This window comes from Oryzias latipes, chromosome 14, assembly GCF_053564925.1.
Source record: "Oryzias latipes strain Hd-rR chromosome 14, Olatipes_Hd-rR_3.1".
NCBI lineage: Eukaryota > Metazoa > Chordata > Actinopteri > Beloniformes > Adrianichthyidae > Oryzias > Oryzias latipes.
The window spans coordinates 30357867-30363866 of NC_136250.1; positions in this window are offsets into that span (position 1 = coordinate 30357867).

Consider the following 6000-nt stretch of genomic DNA (forward strand, 5'->3'; position numbering starts at 1 on the left):
GGGGTGGGGCCCCTGGGCTGGGTGGCCCTGGCCTCTTTGCTGAGTGGGCCCCCCTTCTTTCGTTTTTATTTGCACCTTAGACATGAAGGGTCCTTGGTAGGGGGGGTGCTTGGATATCACTGCAAGCAAGCAGCAGATGTCCTCCTGGCACCCTACCCGCCAATTTTAACCGCACCTTAGACATTTAGGGCCCCTTGGTGGGGAGGGTGAGGGGACTTCACTGTGAGTAATCAGGAGATGTACCCTTAGTGCCCTACTCACCAATTTTAACTGCACCCTCCTCAGTACACACACCCCTCCCCCTTCAATATATACATTCCAACATAAACACACACAGATGCACACACACACCCTCTCATACACACATACACGCACACACATTTTGCAAGGAAGGTGGGACCTGGGTCCATCTGTCCCCTACCCCTTCCCTGGTGGGGGGTGCGGGCCCCTTGGCGATGGTGGCCGTGTCCCTTGGGTGCCGGCTCCCTGGGCCCGGCGGTGCTCTCTCCTCACGGTGGGGGGGTTCATATTACACCTGAGCCGGGGGTGTTCGTGTCCCTGGGGGGTGGGTCCTGGTCCTTGCCCCTGAGCGCTGGGCCCCGCCAAACTTCCAACATGGCCGAGCCTGGTCGGGCCATATTTATAACACCCCTTGTGGGCCACCCTTTTTTCCCCGGGGTTCCCCCCTCCTGGGCGGGGGCGGCGGGCCCCTGCCTTGCTCCTCCCTGGACCAACCGTGGGCCGGGTGGGTGGCTGCCTGGAGTGCGGAGCGGGTCTCCCTTGGGGGGTCCTGGCTCGTACCTGGGGTTGGGGCGGGGGGATGCCCGGAACTCCTGGGTGGTGGTGGGGTGCTCGTCTGGGGCTGTGGGCGTCCTTCTCCGGTGGGGCCCTGCGTTGGGCTCTTCAGGCGCGGCGGGGGGGGGGCTGCTTTCCTGGCTGGGCTGGGGCGGCGCTCTCTTTCCTTCCGCGCCTCCCTGCTCTCTGGCTCTGGGGGCCTCGCGGCGGTCCTGCTGGCCCTGGCCTGGGTGGCGGTCTTGGTCGCCCGGGGGGCGGTCGTTCCCTGCCTGTTCCCGTGTGGCGTTGGGGGAATTCCGGCTGCCGCTGCTGCTGTGGCGGGGGTCTGGGTGTGGGGGTGGCTGGGCGCTCCTCCTCCTTCTTTTCACATTCCACCATCCATTTTAGAAGAACATAAACACTCACCTGAGCACAGATGTTAGCTCACTTTGCACTTATAGTTTGCATGATTGAATGAATGAAAGATTTCACACTAGTTGGTTTAAAGACATAGGTATGCGTTCGTGAACACTATCTGTTTTGTGTACATGTTGACAAGTGGACATTTTTTTGCAGCTAGCAGGTGTGTTGATAATATTTGAGTGTGTGTGAACAGGCCCCGCCCTTTTTGTACTACATTTGAACTGTACCGTAATGATAAACAACCAGTAAACCTGTCTGCTTTATGCTGCTTCATGGTCTTACCCCCCCCTCTCACTATCACCCCCCCCCCCCCCCCCCCCCCTCTGACATCCCTCCCTCTTCTTCCCTTCTTTCCTTTTCCGTCCGGTCCAACACCAAAGATTTTCAATCATGGTTGAAATGAATAAAAGTTTGGCCTCAATTACAAAAGGGGTTTATTCAGTCATACCTTTGGTTTGTTTGAAGATTAAAAACCCCTCTTGTTAAAGTAAAATATGTCCAACGCAAGAGGCCCTCAGCTCTCATCTGCCTGCCCAGCTGTTGGACAGGACAAGTTAAAAAAAAAAAAAAAATAAAAATAAAACACTGCTATAAAGTATTCATTGTTTTCCTGTTTCTCTTTCTTTATTCTAGTATCTTCCTCCATTTTTTGCCACTTAACGCCTTCAATTTTTCAGCTGTTTCAACAATTCAACTATAAACATGTTCAGCTCTTTCAGCTTTTTCCAGCCATGACTTTTGCTCCTTCAAATCCTTGAACTTTTCAAGATATACCAGGATTTGCAGAATGTTTGCCTCCATTGAAATACATGGGGAATCCTTGGTGCAGAAGCTCGCTGGTTCGAAACCCGGCTCTGGCATTTTTCACAATTATCTTTTTTGTTATTGTTCTGTTTTCACTTTATTTGAAAATGGGATAAATTTAAAAACAAGCTTTAAATCAGCTGAGGACTAAAGTCAGTATAGAATAGTTTTCCAGTCAGGAGGACTTTCAGAATTTCAGAATAAGAGCAGACCAGAAAGAGAGTGCGCTGTTTTGCAGATCAAATTTTCTGCCCTTGCAAGAAGGGTTCTTGAAAACCGTTTTATTTTGAATATTTTTGTGTTTAGTGAATGCTTGTAGCTGACAGTTGGTGCATCTGTGCTTAATTTCTGTTTCCATCTCCTTCAGGCTCAGACGTTTTTGTCCAAGCAGCCAATTTTTCGATAAACACCAATTTTTGCTGCAAAACTGAGTGTGAGGATCTCCGCTGAAATGAGTCTGGGCTTGCTGTAAGAGAAACAAAAAATGAAATTACAAAACAGCAGTTGTTACAAAGAAATATTGTTTTATTGAAGTATTTCTTGTTTTCTGCAAATTAAATATTTTTTCATCAATTTTTTTTTTAATTTTCAAGATTTCCTTTAAGTTTACAATGTATCTGTCAATTAGACATGACGTAGGGGCCAGCAGGCTCCACCTACTTTTACTGAGACATCTGATTGGTCAGTTTAGAACTTGAACTACAGAAATGATATCATGGAAAAAAAGTTTGGAATAACCCTTGTTCTTCCTAATTCTTCATTTAATTTAGAATCTAAACCAGCTGTTTATTTCTCTGTAGAAGTTGTTGGGATTTTAGCTTCTTGGAGCCAGCGGGCACTTCCTGTTTGGACTGCCAGGGGGTGGGGGGTGGAGGGGGGTTACCCACTCCAGTTCTCACATACAGTCGATGGTAATAACCAACAGGGCTGTTGTAAAACAGCAGGAATCCCACCAAATAGAAGTGCTCACCAGAGTTGTGATGCTCAGAAACTCAACCCTCCATTAAACAGGAACAGAATTCATTTGAGCAAAGAAATTGTTTGTTGTAAAAAAATACAAATTTTTAGAAACTCCTCACAGTCAAGCATGGCAGTGTTGCAGTGATGGTCGGGGCTTGTTTTTCTCCTGAATTTTTTTTAAAAGAGGTTTTGGCTACTTGAACCAATTGAAGTACAGTTCCCAATCTGCCAAAGCCTGTTGGGGGGGTCTTTACTACGGGTGTGGTTGTTGGTTTGGTGATCACGTTAGGTTCTTTCTCCACCTGTCATGCTCAGGTATTTCACATGGCAATAGATTAAAGAAGAACAAAAGCAACACAGGAGAACATTTTGGTGGGTTTTAGCATCAAAAAGCTTCATTTAGTCCTTTTTGACTCTGAGCTGCTGCTTGAGGCCCTGCCGCCTGGACTCTTTGTTCCTGCAGAAGCTCTGCATCGATTCAAACCCTGTAAAACGGCACACAGCAATATTTGTCAGGGAAATCTGATTCTGTGCAGCTCTTCATGAGATTGAAAAGACTCTTCCGCAGCAGGAAGCCGAACAGGTCAGGAGGTTCCAGAGGGAAAAGTTCAAAAATCACACGGTTCCTTCCAGATCAAACTCCGTCATGTTTACTGTTTACAATTTTCATGCATAAGATAATATGTAAAGTTGCGCCTCCTTGCCAGGCGGGGTGACACTTTGACTCATTGCTTTCTGACCTTTTGTGGCATTTGGAAAGGGCAACTCTGCAGACAGATGGTTCATTACTCATATATGCAAATGGATAATGTTAGGTGAAGGTGGCGGTGGCAGCGGCGGCAGCTGGCGGTGCCGGTAATTCAAACAATTTGCTGGTGCCGTGGTGATGCTCCTCAGTCGGGGCCCTGATGACTGTTGTTCTGCAGTTTCTGCATAATCGCCTAAATATTATCAAAACTGGAGGAAAGGCGGTCTGCCTGCTTCATGAGAGATGCTTTATGCCGACAACATCTCTGGAAGTCAAACTCTGAACCGTGTCATCACATGTTTGTCAGAGTGAACTCCATATGCCGCCCACTGAAAACATGCTAATTCTGCTCAGCTTTACCCTTGAAACATTTTTAATGCACAAGCAGAAACGCCGGCGTCAGCATATAAATATTAATAACTAGGCTGTATTTACATGCGCTGTATAATTTAATGACGGTGGACATCATTGACAGAGACAGAATGCCATGATGTCAAGGTTAGTTTATCCTCTTTCTGCTTATTTTAACTATGGCAGGAAGTGGCATCGAACTTTTCCAAAGCAGTTACGCTTAAAAGCTTAAACAAGAACAACTTTTTCTGTTTATTTTTGCTATTTTCAAACTATCTTTCAGACAAGAAAAGTAATTTAATCAGTGAAAGAAGCTTAAATAAACATTTGAATTTGAAAATCAAACGTATAAAAGTAGAAAAAAAACAGAAACTGCGGTAAAATTCAAACCTTTCTGAAAATGCAAGTCAGTTTTCTTTTCCACATGCTTGATCCTGTATGAAAACATTAACGTCTCACAACATTATTAGTCAGAGGATGCGATGGTAAAAACAAACGGAGCCAAATGATGCTCCAAAAAGATGAAAAAATACTAATACACATGGTAAAAATACATTGGAAAGAAAATAAAACTGATATCTTTAATTATTTTAAAAATCATATCAAATAAGTAAAAAGCGTCTTTCCTGTTGGAAAAAACACAAACAAGGCTTTAACACAAAGCCATCGTTTGTTTTTTTGTTTTTTATAGGTTGTCATAAATCTAGTTTGGTTTAATTTTTTGTGTCAATAACATTTCAGTTTTCGTGAAGGATCATAAAAAGATTCTTTCAACAACAGTGATTCAAGGAAACGTTAACATTTACAGTTATGGACACACAAAAGCAGGAATGTGTTCTCCTTTCACGAGTTGTATGCACTTCCTCAAACAGCCACTGGGTGTCAGGCTTGAGCAGCAGAATATGAACAGTGTTGCAGACAGACAGGGTGGTCTTCCGCTGCTCCTCCTCACAGTTTCTTTATCTTATTCACCTGAATGCAGCTGTCACAGCCATGCAGGACCAACGGGAGCACAGAGTCAGCATTGTGTGCTGAAAAGCCTCACGACGCTGCTTTATCTTCACAGCAAAAAAGCTGTTAGCTCCTCTTTAAAATGACAGAAAACGTAACCGTCTCCTGTCAGGGCCGCTTTTATTCTCCTGCAGACAAAACATCTTTGATTTTTTTAGTGATTCCTCTCGTTTTGGTTTCATCAAGAACTTTTCAAAATGTCCGTCTTTGGGTCAAGACTGAACAAAGAAAGATGTGTGAAAGGAAATGAAAGCGGTGAAATCACCTCCACTCTCTAAACTGCTGTGGATTTGCTGACATCGTTGAAGGCAAACACCTCCAGATCTTGTGAGGACCTCTGTTGTGAACCTTCCGGTCGTCTCCTTCTCCCTGTTGCTCCTGAACCTTCAGAAGGTTTTGCTCCGAGGACTCTGGTCTTTTTGCTCTTCACCCGTCCAGTCCCAGCAGCAGAACACGTCAGTCCAGGAACTTTCTGTTCGTTTTTCCTGTCCGATCTGTCTCAATGCAGTTTCAAAGACTGACCTCAGTGACATCACTGCTTTTCCTTTTTTACTAGCAGGTCCGAATGTTGGGTTACTCACATGTGGAGGTGTCAAACATAGTGTGGAAGTGTCATCAAACTTAGATCATGCAACATAAACGGCATCTTAACCATTTTAATGTACAGTAAAATCCTTTACCTCGTACTTCATTCAGTACATACTGTCAGTTCTTGCACTCGCTGTTTTTGCTGTTGTAGTTAAACGCCACATGACTTCCTGGGCTTGTGCGTCTGTAAGGACCATCTATTTTAAGAAATCTATCAATCATTCTCATTATTTATTTGTTTTTATTTTATTTTATTAATTTTTTATTTTTCATTTGTAATTTAAAAAATCCCTTTCCCCAAATGAATTTAGTTATGCAATTTTATTTAATAGAAAAAAATT